The 14,035-nt window shown below is 40.5% G+C and overlaps 1 pseudogene; it reads left to right on the forward strand.

The window, feature by feature from the left end:
• Positions 1–585: 585 nt before the first annotated feature.
• Positions 586–14,035, forward strand: part of LOC124235221 (dual specificity protein phosphatase 18-like) — a 44,732-nt pseudogene continuing 31,282 nt past the window's right edge.

Consider the following 14,035-nt stretch of genomic DNA (forward strand, 5'->3'; position numbering starts at 1 on the left):
ATAATTCTACCACTTTAAAGTTTCCTTTCGTATCTAACAGCAATAACAATATTCTCTTATTTACTCCTCTCTCTGTAGAGTAGGCAGGAAGGTATGAAGGACTTCATTTTTCAGAGTGAGGAAAATGGAGATCAAAACCAAAAATGACTTGCCTTATTCACAAAGCATTTTTTTCAGGAAGCTTAGCCCTGAGCTAACATCTGTTGCCAATCCTCCTCTTTTTGCTGAGGAATGCCAGCCCTGAGCTAACATCCGTGCCCATCTTCCTCTACTTTACATGTGGGACGCTTACCACAGCATGGCTCGCCAAGTGGTGCCATATCGACACCCGGGATCTGAACTGGTGAACCCTGGGCCGCCAAAGCAGAACATGTGCACTTAACCACCGCGCCACCTGGCCAGCCCTTCACAAAGCTTTTAAGTGGTGGAGTCAGAATGCTGGTCTCAAATGATGTGACTGTGAGCATCTTTGTAAAAAGGCCTCAGGACAAAATAGATAGGAACTTACTTTTTCTTTGTAGAGGACGAGCTTGGGGGTGACTAGGAGTATCTTCTGGGAAAGGAAAGCCAGGGTGAGGCACCAAAATGAGGCCTCCCTTTGAAGCTCCAGAATGCAGGGACTGGACTACTGGAGGTGAGAAGTCACCTGGCTAATTCCTGCTCATTTTTCAAGCCTCAACTGCTGACATCTCACTTCTTCTGAGAAACCTTTCTGATCCTTCAGACCAGGGTTGGCCACTGCCTCCTTTTCACAGCAGACCATGCTTCTCCTTGCAGCACTTCTATATGTGTTTTTGGTCTCCCTATTAGATTTTTCAACTCCAAGAAAGCAGAGGTTTTTAAGACTGTGCCTCAGGCTGAGCACTGTGCCTGGCTCACAGCAGGGGCTCAATGCACGTGGTTGCTGAATGAATGAACATCATGCTCACTGTAAAAGAGAAATGCACAAGAAAATCCACCCCTTGTTACAGAGCATGTATTAAGAGGGGAATTTAAAGCTGAGAGGCAATACGTTGATAAGTGGCACACAGGGTTTCCTTGTCTCTAATCCTGGTGAGTGCTCAGTAAATGTTGACTTGATCCTTTGTCCCAATCTAGCTGGATGAGCTAGTAGATACTTAGAAAGAGCACTGGTTTGAAAGCCAGGAGACACGGAGTTCTTGGCCCTCCTGTAGCATTAATTCTGTAACCTTGAACAAGTCACTTACCTTCCCCAGGGCTTAGTCTCCTCATCTGTAAGACAAAAAGGGTGGACTGTATAGATAGCTGCCAATGTCCATCTCTAAGATGATAAAATACATTTTAATTTAAATAGCACTATTCCTTTAGAGTTTCTGTGACATGATGTTATATCAATTGTCTAATTGAACATCATCTTGCAATAGATGAGGATGCTGGGTTTTTTTCCTTCAACATTTAACATGCCAAGGAATTCCCTTCACACATAACACTACTGGGGTAGTTGTAATCTTGTTTCTTGTGACTATGAAATAAGAATTTTACTCTTTCCTTTTTATCCTTTTTCACATAATTCATACAGAGAAAGCATAAGGACATGATATATTTTTCTTGTCACCATCACTCAACTGTTGGCTTACTCTCAAGGAAGTGTCGACGAAAATAATCCGTAACCAATCTATAAATGAAAATTTGGGTGAGTTTATTGTGAGTTTAAATCTGAGGATTATAACCCGGGAGAGTCTTTCCACAAAGGAGCAGAGCACTCCAAAGAAGTGGGGGTATACAGGGCGGTTATATACCCTCAAAGAGTATGTTTCACATATGATTGAAATGTCCCTTTTACAATAGTCACGAGGCTGCTCTGTCAGCACAGCGATTGATGGAAATGGCAGATAGGTCTACTGTCTCAGTGAACGCTGCGGGGTGGCAGGTGTTTTGCCTCGAGGTGGGCGGTCACAGATGAGCGTTGTAATCGATTCCCAGCCTAAGAAAGATGCTTAGTCTTTAAGGAGATGCCAACGTTGGGAGAGGGAGGGAAGTTGCACCTTTATCTCAAAATGTCTAAGCAGATATACAATGCATGCTCAATGGCCACAGTCAGGCCCTTTTGGAAAAACAAAGTCAGACCGAATTAGGTTTATACCAAATGGCTTCCTCATATACTCCAATATATCCTATTGCTTGCCATTTTTATTTGTCAGAAGAGAGATTCAATAAATGGGAATAGTTATTTAGAATGGTTCCATTCTCAACACTTTCATAAGAAAATAGCAAGTTAGTTAAATTGCTCTCCCTTCAGATGTGACTAAATGTTCCTTATGGATTCCAGTCCATATTTTAATTAAAAAATATCAAAGAGGAAATCATATTTCCTGCTGTCTTATGAAGGTGTCTAGCAATACATAATTTGCGCTAAAGTGGGAAAACCACATGGAGGAATAAATTTTTGATGTAAGAGAGGAATAAATTTAGAACTCGGTGGAGGAATTTAACTACCAAATGTTCAAAATTATAGTGCAAAATAGACCCTAAGAACCCAAGTGAGATATTTCTGCTGGTAATGTAATCAGTGATTTTCCAACTACATGAGCAGATCAATAGTCCTATAGGTAGAAATACGTTTTCTTTGCCGGTTAATGCATTCTCTTCACTGAACTCTTGTGTGAAACTGGATGATTTCCAAATATCTGATTAAATCGTGTCTTGCTTGGGATGTCATCTTGCCAGATAACTTAATATCAATGCCTTTGATGTGAGGCATATTAAAAAAATGACAGGATCAAATCCTTAGTGACCCTTGATAAATATTATATGTGTATATATAATGTATTGACATTGCTTATTTCTAAATATTAGCTGCAAGGTGGCCAATACATAATTGCTCTCAGTTAAAGGAAAGTGCAAAGAGCCCTGTTATAATTTATCTCATTATTAGAAAGCATGTTGTAGAGCACACATCAGGTGAATTCTTCAGAACTCAATACTAGAGCTCCAGGTCACTAATTTAGATGAACTGGGTGGAAATGTCTATGTAAATTGAATAAATTTGAAAAAAAAGCTTGTAAATGAATTTAGTTGAATATTTTCAAGTGCTTGCTGCATTCAAAGTCTCCTGGAAGCTTTGCTTTCATAAATAGATAAGTTTATAAAACCACCAGCCTAAGTGTATTATGGTTGCGTTGTTCATATATATGTAAATAATTATGGTCTCTATGTAGTACAATATAAAGTGATAAACAGGGAGGTGTGTTAGAACTATGTTTCAGTTTTGATAGGACTGTATGCCAACCAAATCAGGGCACAGTTCTCACCAGCCCAGTGCCATCTCCATACTGGTCACTTAACTTTTCCCTGTGCTGGGGTCATTTTTCCTTATAGATGAGTCCTGCTGGTCAGTACGAGGCTCATAGAAGAAAATAAGAAGGAATCAGAGTACATTCACTATGGTGGGAGAAACTCTTTGATGGCATGTCAGTACTTTCCTTATCTTCTGCTACTATAGAACAGCTTACAGACATTTATATGCAATGACGCTGTAGTGTTTGCTTCATTACTTTTTGCAAAAGAATTCTAAAGTGTTTGAAGACTTTTTATTTTTCAAGTTAGGAAGCGCTCTCTCATATGTGCTATCAATACCATTGATTTTCTTCACAAACCCTTTCTCCCCATAGACAAGAAAATTAAAAAACCAACCACCATGTGAATTATAATCAATTTCAAGTGGGTAAAGTCAAGCTTGATGCATGTTGATTGTATGGTAGCTAAATGCTGATGAAAGATAATTTGTAACATTAGGAGGCTGTGAGTTCTATCTTTTGGCATCAGAGTTGCTTCCATGATTCATTCTAATTTTTTTCTCATTGCTATTCCGCCAATACCCTCTGAAAACATTCCCAGCATGATTCAGGTTGAAGAGTTTTGAAAGATGACTTTCCTTCTCTACAAGAACTCTATCTGGTTCCATAAAGAGTATTTATCTTTAAACTGAAAAAACCTAGACACATTTTTTAAAAGGTGACATAAAAACTACCTCTCCATTTCCACCTGAGGTGTAAAGGAGTTGTATAAAGAAAGCTGATATGAAATAGGAGTTTGGAGCGTTTTTTTTATAGCAATCATTTTGGAAAAGCTACTATTGATCTTTTGTGCACTAATTACATATAAAATTCACACTGAAACGCATTCAGCAAAATAACATGCCCAATGCACATATTTTTGCTGGGTTAGGTGACGCAGCCATAAGCACAGCCTTAAAAATGAGGGATGTGTGTATGCTTAGGTGTGTGTTATGAGAGAGAGGAAAGAAGAGTTAGGGGGATCAGCTCTTTACTCCGAGAATCTGGCTCCACTGAGGAAAGGTAAATGGGAGTGAATCTTTTTCATTTTGTCCCTACAATCCCTTTATTTTTATATTTGTAGCCAATGCTCCTCCCATGCTCCATCCCCTAGTCTGGACCTCCTGATGCCATAGGTGAGGTCTGGCAGAGGCAGTCCAAAAGGGCACCCTTCACAAAATTCTTACCTACTTTTTGTTTACTTTGGGCTCATTGCGTACTCACTTCTTGATTAATGGTGAAATGTAGCATGGGACTACTCAGATGTGTTTTGCCTTGATGCTAGGTGGTCTGGATTAGGAGTTCTGGAGGAGCTGGTTGGGAAGTAGATACAGGAACCAGATGGGAATTAAAATGCAGGATTCATTATGTTGTCTATGTAGGAACCTTCTTTTACCCACACCCAAGTGTAGACCTTGGGACTTGCAGGGGGACTTGGGTTTGTAAGGCAGATGCTTCCCCATCGAGACAACGGAAGGTCACAGCCTGCTCATAACCCTTCAAGTTTAAATAGATAAGAATCAGAGGGCCAAGAGAGAAGCCTAGAAGCTAGGGAAATCATCGGGGCACTTGCTGCGTGGAAGCAGGAGCAGATTGGAGCAGATATTCTACTTGTGAGCAGTCCTGCTTGGGAGAGAGCAACAACCAGAGGCAATAGGACAGTCCGTACAGGCTCGGTGACCTCCCCACAACTCCCCCAGTCAGGGCAGGTCATTCCTTATCTCAGGTGGGAGCAAGCAAGAAGAAGAGGAACCAATGGCTGGCAGAAACTTCTTCCCTCACACTTAGGGTAAAATTCAGGGTGGAAGTTCCTATTTTTATGAGCCAAAGTAGGAACAAAGAGAAAGAAAGAGAAGGGCTCCTCCTGCTGTCTGGAGCAGAGGATCTCAAACCTGGCTAACTATTGGAATCACTGGGAGTTTGTAAAAATTACAAATTCTTGAGTCTCATCAGAATCAGATTCAGATGATCCAGGGTGAGCCTGGGAGCCTGTACATTTGGCAATCTGACCAGGAAGTTCTGATATTAGTCAGATCTTGAACCACTGACTTAATCCCTGGGAGCTCTGTTTTCTTAAAGCTTTTCAAGGGCTTCACACGACAGAGCTAACAACAGTTGCCAATCTCTTTTTTTTTTTTCCTGCTTTTCCTCCCCAAATCTCCCCAGTACATAGTTGCATATTTCTTCAGTTGTGGGTCCTTCTAGTTGTGGCATGGGGGACACCACCTCAGCATGGCCTGGTGAGTGGTGCCATGTCCGCACCCAGGATCCAAACCGGCGAAACCCTGGGCCGCCGAAGCGGAGAGCACAAACTTAACCACTTAGCCATGTAGCCAGCCCCGGAAAGGAATTTGTTTGCTGGGAGGAAAGATTTCAACCTACTCAAGTAAAAAACCCAGTACAAGGAATTAAAATTACAGAAAATGTTTAGTCACAGTTTAGATGTCTTTAAAATTTTTGTCTTAAATGGCTTGACAAATTGTAAATGTTTGCAAATGTTTAAAGCAACATGTGGATGCCTTAATACCAATATTGTCCAATCTAGTAGACAGGAACTTCGCTTATTATACAAAGGTCATGTTGTGTAACCAGGAGAAGGTCTGGGGCCATGAGGCCCTGCTGTACACTATTGTTAGACCCGTGACAGCCATCCCAGCTTGCTGATGTCAGTAATGGGGGCCCAGGAATGGTTTTGTGCTTTCATTCTTCATCATGGCACTGAGCCATGCTTTCAGGAACCAGCTGTTAGGAATATTTATAGCACTGGGAAAGAATTAGACATTTCTATAATGGTTTTCCTGTGTGTTTTTTTTTTTAGGAAAAGTGAAGTTGTTCACTTTCTGATTTAAATTTAAATGGTATCACATTGAGATATTTCTTCTTTGTTTCTGTTGGGCTGAGAATAAACTGTCAAGGGAGAATGTAGAACGCTATGTTGCAAAGGGCAGTGTAGTAGCACGTTTAAGAGCCCAGGTTCTCAAGCTGACTGCAGACTGCCTGGGTTCAGTCCTGGCTCAGCCACTGACGGCTCTGCCATTGACCTATTGCCCAAATTGGGGCCTTTGTCCAATGAAATGCTCCACATTTCTAGATTTGGCTGATTGGGTCTTCATGTCATTGCTCAGCTTGTCCCTAGACCCCCACATTTTCCGTAAACTGGTAGTTAGATACAGAAGTTTAATTTTTAGGAAAGAATTCTTCATAGCACCACATTTAAAAAATTTAAACATACTATTTGCACTTAGATTCAAACTACTCTATTGTAACAAGTTTGCGTCATCTGGTTTATAACTTAGGCTCAGACACACCAAGTAATTTCGGGGACAGTCTGGTGACAAAAGGAGAAATTCTCCCTACAAGATGGCATTTATTTGGAAGCATCAGTTGCCCCCCAAATAAAGATTTTCTTTCATTGGATCTCTTACCAGTCTATTTACAGGTTAATGTTAGGTGTGGAAATACGTCAGAGGAGATGTTTAACTGCTATAAAGACAAGGCAACTCCATAACATAGTAGAAAAGACATATTTTGGAGATAGAAACAACTAGCTTTGGTCCAAACTTGACCACATTTTAGGTGACCTTTGGCAAATTGTTAACGTCTTAGAATATTGGTTTCTCATGTGCAAAAATACCTTCTTTCTTGGTGGTTTTTAGGATAAATAAAATAAAATTTTAGGATAAATAAAATAACATACATCAAACATCTACTACTGAGATATGCCCTCAAAAGTATTAGTTTTCTCTCTTTCTTCTACGAACATTTCTTGAACATCTACTTTACACCCAGCTGTCCGTCAGGTGTTATGTTGGGGCCTTAAAGAAGTATAAGGTAGCAGGGTACATTGTGCCCGGCACAAAGAAGATTCTCAATAAATGTAGTTGAAATTTGAATTGGAAACATGGCTTTTGTCCCAGAGGTGCTTCAGTGCAGTGGAAACACACATACACACACACAGGCTCTGGTAAGCGACTCTGACAATAAGGGCTGCAGGAGTTCTGAGGGTGCATCTGCACAAGCAGGGAGCAGCAGCAAAGACTGAACATCTAGATTGTGGTCACATTAAGGAAAACCTCAAATACCACATTAAGCATTTAGATTTTATCCTGGACCACAGGAAAGATATGAAAGCTTGAGCGTGTTTTGATGAAGAAGATATAAAGAAAAATTAATTTAGAACATAATGGACTGGGAAAAAGTCTTCATGGACTGAAGGGTATCAGGTAGGAGACGATTGTTAAAATCCTGGCATGAGGTGAAAGGATCTTGGGTGACTTGTGTTCATATGGGTTTAGATCATGAAAGTAGTGGTACCAGACTATATAAACACGATTGAGTAATATTTGAGTCATGTTGGTTTGGAGTTCTCAAAAACTTTTTTCCCTAGGGCCTAGAGCCAAGGTGGCTTATGGTATCAAAGATAAACAGAACACTGGAGTTCCCTGGATGTTGGGAGGACCTCTAGATCCTTCTCTGATTGGTACGGGGTACCATGAAGAGAAGGGGCTCTGGGGTCAGACAGTTAAAGCCATCTCACTGGTAAGATGGGAGGAGTAATGTAGGTAAAGCGTGGTCTTGGTTCGTAGTAAGTACTTGATTGATGCCGGTTAGTTCCCTCTGTAGCCAAATGCAGCGACTAGAGGAAGGGTCAGGTTTAGACTACTTTCGCAGTGGTGGCAGTGATGGCATCAATTCCCGTGATGGCCTTTTGTCCTTTATTTGTTGCCAGTGGGCCATAGCTATTTTATCTTTACCCTGGGAGAGTGCAAAGAGGATAGAGTGCATTGTAGAGGTGGAACCACAAGCGAGAATATCCCCATAGACTTCTCTCTCTCTGAATCCATTACCAGGTGATTCATCCCTAGTTGCAGTAGCTATAGCACGGCTCTTCCTGTGGCTGGGAAAGGCTTTACATCATCTAAGGAACATCTTTGCTTCTACAAGCTCTTTTACCCTTGCATATAACAGCTATCTTTCAACATCTCCTTGTGAGTAAGTTCAGGCTTATTTTCCAGCTGAGGTTAGAGATTAAGTGTCTTCTTCTTTACCACCTGGGGAGAGAAGACTGTTGAGTCTACTGAGCTGTGAGCTCAGGCAGTTCGTAGAGACAGAACATTTTGATGTGAATCATATTTTGTGAAATGTGAATTTCAGCACCAAAATACTGCAGTCCTCATATTACCCTCTTGTCGAAGCTTAAATTACTGTAATTGGATAGACTGCCTCAGCCAAAGAGGCACAAAATTTCTCAAGGTTATAGACATGCACGTAGACACTATATGTGGCTGACTACAGCAAGGCTCTGGCTCTACGCGCCTGTGTTGATCTGGTTGGCAACTTTGTGGAGCCAATTTAATGAGAAGGAGGGTCAAACAGATGGATCATGACTTTTTGGATTAATGTTTATAGTCTTCCGCGAGTGAGTGAGTAATTAGTGCAAGTGTTTGAGCTTTTATAGGTTTTACCCAGAAATAAATACCTCTCCCTATTACCCCTAAGCATCCCAGAATTGACCTTAGCTAAAGAAAGTAAAACTGCAGCGGGCAGGAGAGAAAGGAACTGCTACTCTCTGAGTGCTGACAGGATTTTATGCTGACTTTGAACACTAGGTGGCAGACGTGCTCTGGTTAAGATTTGGTTGAGTTTGGAGCGTGAATTTGTCCTGACAGGACGTTGCATCGTCTTAATTAAATAGTCACCCTCTTACACACGAAGGCCACACAGGATGTTCCCATTGAAATAGACATCTCTTTTGGAATCTAGAGCGAACATGTTTTTACATTATTGATGACTTGGCTGGGGCTGCTTTTTTGAGGCCTTTCAATTCATTTTAGTAACGGAGTGGAGTCTTGAGGACCTCAACCTCGCATTCATCAATGGGGAGTATTAGGAGAAAAATGAAATCTGATTTAAAACCTGGACGTCATGTTTGATACCAAAAATCTTTGCCTAAGAATCTTGAGATCCTAGCAGAGGCTAACAGAACAGATGGTGGGGTATAATTTTACCTCATGATTATGGATAGAGAAATGTTTCATTGCACATCTTAGAACTTCAGATTTAGGTTGGTCCTCAGTGATTATCTAATGACTAGAATCTCTTTGAGAGGAAGTCAACCCTGCCTGACTGTGACTGAAACTCACCTGGGTGCTTTAAAAAAGTACGGGTGCCTGGATGATAGAGATAGCATCCCCGAGGTGGGAAACGTGCTTGGGCGTTTCTACACAGGTGATTCTGCAGTGAAAACCCCACTCCTGGAGTAGCATTTATAATTTCTTAAACATAAAGTAAACACATCCTCAGGATCATCCTTATCACGGTAACAGCCTACAACGGTGGTTTCAGGAGCACAAAAAGGACCCAGGGGCCCCAAATCCATTCTTCCCTTCAGCCTCCTAGGAGATTTGAGAGTCTTCTTGCTGGTTCCTCCCTTTTGTCTCCAAGGCTGAAGTGCAACAGTAATGTTAGATGTCATTCATTAACAGCGTTTAGCTTTACTGTTTTGAATTGTTTATAGTATTATCAAAAGCAGTCAATAAAGCACTGAGCATAAAGCCCTAGTTTGATAGGAGTTGAGAAAAGTTTTAAGATTTTGCATCCTCTTGGGAAGAGCAGGTCTGACTATGGGGAGGCCCAGAAATTCACTGGTCACCAGAGCGTAACAAGCCAGGAAAAGGATGCTGATTAGAGGATTTGTAAGTTCCCCAAAGCAGACCTTGTATGTTTTCCAATTTTGCGGGGTGCTGCCCAGGCTCACTGCTTAGTATGGAGGAGTCAAGTTTAATATACAATTCTTCCCAGGGAAGGATCGGAGAAGGGGAATCCAGTTGTGTCAAAGGCATGTTCTAATCTCTGAGCAGTGTTGGAGATGAGGTCAGGTCTCCTGGTCAAGAGCACAGGGCTTCTCTTTGTGGATGTCGTAGGGTTTCATAGTGTTATTGCTGAGGCTATGTTTTTTCTTTTTCTTTTCCTTTTTCTCCCCAAAGCCCTCCCCACCATACACAGTTGTATATTCTAGCTGTAGGTCCTTCTGGTGTGCTATGTGGGACTCTGCCTCAGCATGGCCTGATGAGCGGTGCCACATCCACGCCCAGGATCTAAACCGGCAAAACCCTGGGCCGGGAAGTGGAGTGCCTAAACAATCACTGGGCCTGGGGGCCGGCCCCTGAGGCTATGTTTCTAAGACACCACAATGATAAATTAAAAAGTAAAAATTTTGTCCATCAGCCAAATGCATGAGAACACAATCTACTTAATTATTATTTTTCCTCTGGGTTGATTTGTTATTTTAGTATTATATAAGCACATATATCCATATATATATATATGGATATCCTGAATAACTAGTCAATTTGAGCCAGTTGTGTCTAAAACTAGTCAGTTCAGTGGAAAAAAAAATCAGTTAAAGCTTTCATTTGGCATAAACCTAGCATAAACCTAAAGTACAAAACATTTCTGATTGATGATGTCTTTTGCTTTTAGCATTGGAATGGCATGGTAGCCAGTTGAGGATTTAAAATACCTAGAAAGATGACTTTGCATTGTTCACTTTAGAATTCTATGTTACATGTTATGTTAATTTTATGTTTTGTTAATTTCACCTCAATAAACACACACACACAAACTAGAAAGAGCAAATTTTCCCATGGGGCGGGGGGGAAAACTTCCTAGCTATCAATTCTAAATTAGCCATCTACTCCAATAGTTTTGTTATAAATTACTGGAGGCTTTCTCTGTTTGGGTCTTTATCACACTCCAGGAAGCAGAAATAGAATTCAGGATATGGAATGAATGGTGTGCTAGTGACATTGGGTCTTCTCTGGTTGCCCATGTGGTTAATCAGACTCTGAAATATATGCTTTGGAAACCGATTTGCTTAGCCTTCCAATATTTACAGTAATATCGTTCCAGGTCTTAATTAAGGAGCAGGTTGTAGCCACAAAAAAAAGAAGCAGGATGGATCAGAGAGGCCTCCAGCCAAGGCAGCTACACACCCCGTAAAGCAGCCTGAGCCTCTTCAGTGTTGTGTGTGACCCCCAGGCATCAGTCAGGGTTGTAGAGATGAGCCCTGAGGCCTCTTGTACCACAGAGTCCGAAGTTCTGTGAAACCAGAGAGAAACATACATTTCTCAAACTTGATTTTTTTTTACAACAGACATTTTTGGAGATTGCAGTTCTTTCTCAGGGGAAAAGAATCTCATAAATATTCCTTTGGAACTTAGTCAAGTATTTATAACTTCAGCTCAGAGACGGAATTATTGGCAACTGTAAATATTTCTGACATTATGCCTTAGTGCTTCTCCTCTTCAAAGTCACGGGAAGCTTGGTCCGGTACTCACCATTCTCTTTGGAAAGAGCAGTACACACAGCTCACAGGAGATCAATGGGATGGTTTGAAAAACTAGCTTCTGACTCTGCCAGGTGAACTCTAAACTATTTAAAATCAGGAGGTCAGTAGTCATAGATAGGGTCAATCAGATGCCTGAAATATCCTCGCCTTAAAAAAATAATATTAGGGGGCTGGCTCCGTGGCCGAGTGGTTAAGTTCGTGCCCTCCGCTGCGGCGGCCCAGGGTTCGGATCCTGGGCATGGACATGGCACCGCTCGTCAGGCCATGATGAGGCGGTGTCCCACATCCCACAACTAGAAGGACCTGTAACTAAGATATACAACTATGTACGGGTCGGGGGTTGGGAAGATAAAGCAGAAAAAAAAAAAAAAGATTGGCAACAGTTGTTAGCTCAGGTGCCAATCTTTAAAAAAAAAAATATATGAAAATGACTTACTTTATTCATGGAGAAAACAAATTTCTCTCATGTCTTTGATTTTTAGTGACTAATCAGTTATAAATAAATTAGATAATGTGGGCACTATCTATTTTCTCGTGACTGACTGGATAAAAAAGAGTTTTGCTTGGCTTTAGGCCTTCACATTCAGATTCCTTTTCTTAATGAAATGTGCTTTCAATGATTAACTGACTGAAATACCACATTTGACAGAAAAAGGTTGAGGTATTTGCATAGTGCCTCTGTGGCTTCCTGTGATAAATGTGAACGGCTTTATCTGGTTTTCCAATAAATAATTTGCCTACATTGTAATGAAAACGATAATGGACTGTCCTGAATGCTATGCAAATGCCCTGCTCGTCATGAATTATCCAGCTAATTGCAATAGTTCTTTGCATTGTATAAGCTGTAACAATCAGGCCATCAGGTGTTTTATAAAATGGAAATTTGCTAATATAATTTGACTGGGAAGTAGGAAAGCGGATAATAAATAGTGAAAACATCTCCCTCCCTTAAATACCCCATAAATCACAAAGCACATTATGACCTGAGAATTAATTTGAGCTTAGTTTGGAAGTGAATCGGAAAGAAAGTTTATATTTTGCATTATTTTGTTAATTTCCAGTTGCAAGTTGATGTTATATACGCCAAAATCATCCTACAGATGTGTTCTATTTAGCTTTCATGTTATTAACCCACAGTTTTCATTTATTGTCATCTTGCTTTTCTTACAGCAGAATAAAAAGGAAAATGCAGTAATGTCTTATGAATATTTTTCCATCAAAAGCGGAAAAGCAAAACCCAGACCTAGAAAGTCATGACTTTTCTAGAAAAATCAAACAACATTTGTGTGTGTGTGTGTGTGTGTGTGCGCGCGCGTGTGTATGTAATTGAAGAGTAGTCTACATACAAAAGGTTTCTTTGTCAAAGGATACATTTGAATGGATATTATGTAACAAACCTCTTTTCTTAACATTTTCTTCCTGGACCCCGTAAGTCATTTTGGTTTGAGAATATTATTTCAAACAAGAATGAGGTTTTTCTCTTGATGTTTTGTGCTCTTTTTTTTCCCCTTCCTGCTCTCTTTCACTTGTTTGTCTCTTTAATAAAAAAATAATCATTCAAAAACAGTGTCTCAATTCATTGCTGTTTTTTCTTCCTGCTGCCCAGGCTATGTATAGTTGTCCAAGGTCCTGAAACGCTACTTACAGGGTGGCTTCTCAATCTTGGCTGAATATTGGAGGCCTCTGGGGAGCTTGAAAAAAAAAGAAACAAAAAACATCCTGCGTGGGTCTTATCGCTTCAGACTCTGGTTTAATGCATCTTTAAAAGCTCACCAGGGGATTGTAATGTGCGAACCGAGTTGAGAGCACTGTCTATGGTCATTCTGACTGCTGTTTAACTGCTCCCTCTGTGCATAATTTATTATGATTATTTAAAAATTTTCTTCCTTGGTGAAAATCATTGCGATTTTTTTCATAGTTACAAGTTGAATAAGACCATTATTTTTGTTCCATGATACAGATAAATAGAAATTATGACCGACCTATTATCCTTCTGTCAGTGACAAACATTTCCTCCTCTTTGAAGTATTTTTACGATACTTTAAAAAATCATTTCTAGTATTTCATGAAACTATACCGTAATTAGATAGAACCCAATTTCCAGCTCAAGAGTTGCTGAAGACTTGAGAGAAATGGGAAGGGGAAAGAGCGCTATTGTAATTGTAAAGAGAGAGAAATGTGGCCTCTGCAATTTGTGAGAAATATTATGGGATAAGAGGGTGAGGCTTGTATTTGACCCAAACCCCTGGAATCTATTCCTGTTTAATCCTTCAGAGTGTCTAAAGAGAATATGTATTAATGGAATAAAATGGTGGAACCAAGCAGCATTCTTCATTATGCTCTAGCTCTGGCCCCAAAACCTACTGCAGAAGTTTAGTGGTCTACACTG

The sequence above is a fragment of the Equus quagga genome, chromosome 2 (assembly GCF_021613505.1).
Source record: "Equus quagga isolate Etosha38 chromosome 2, UCLA_HA_Equagga_1.0, whole genome shotgun sequence".
NCBI classification, from domain to species: domain Eukaryota; kingdom Metazoa; phylum Chordata; class Mammalia; order Perissodactyla; family Equidae; genus Equus; species Equus quagga.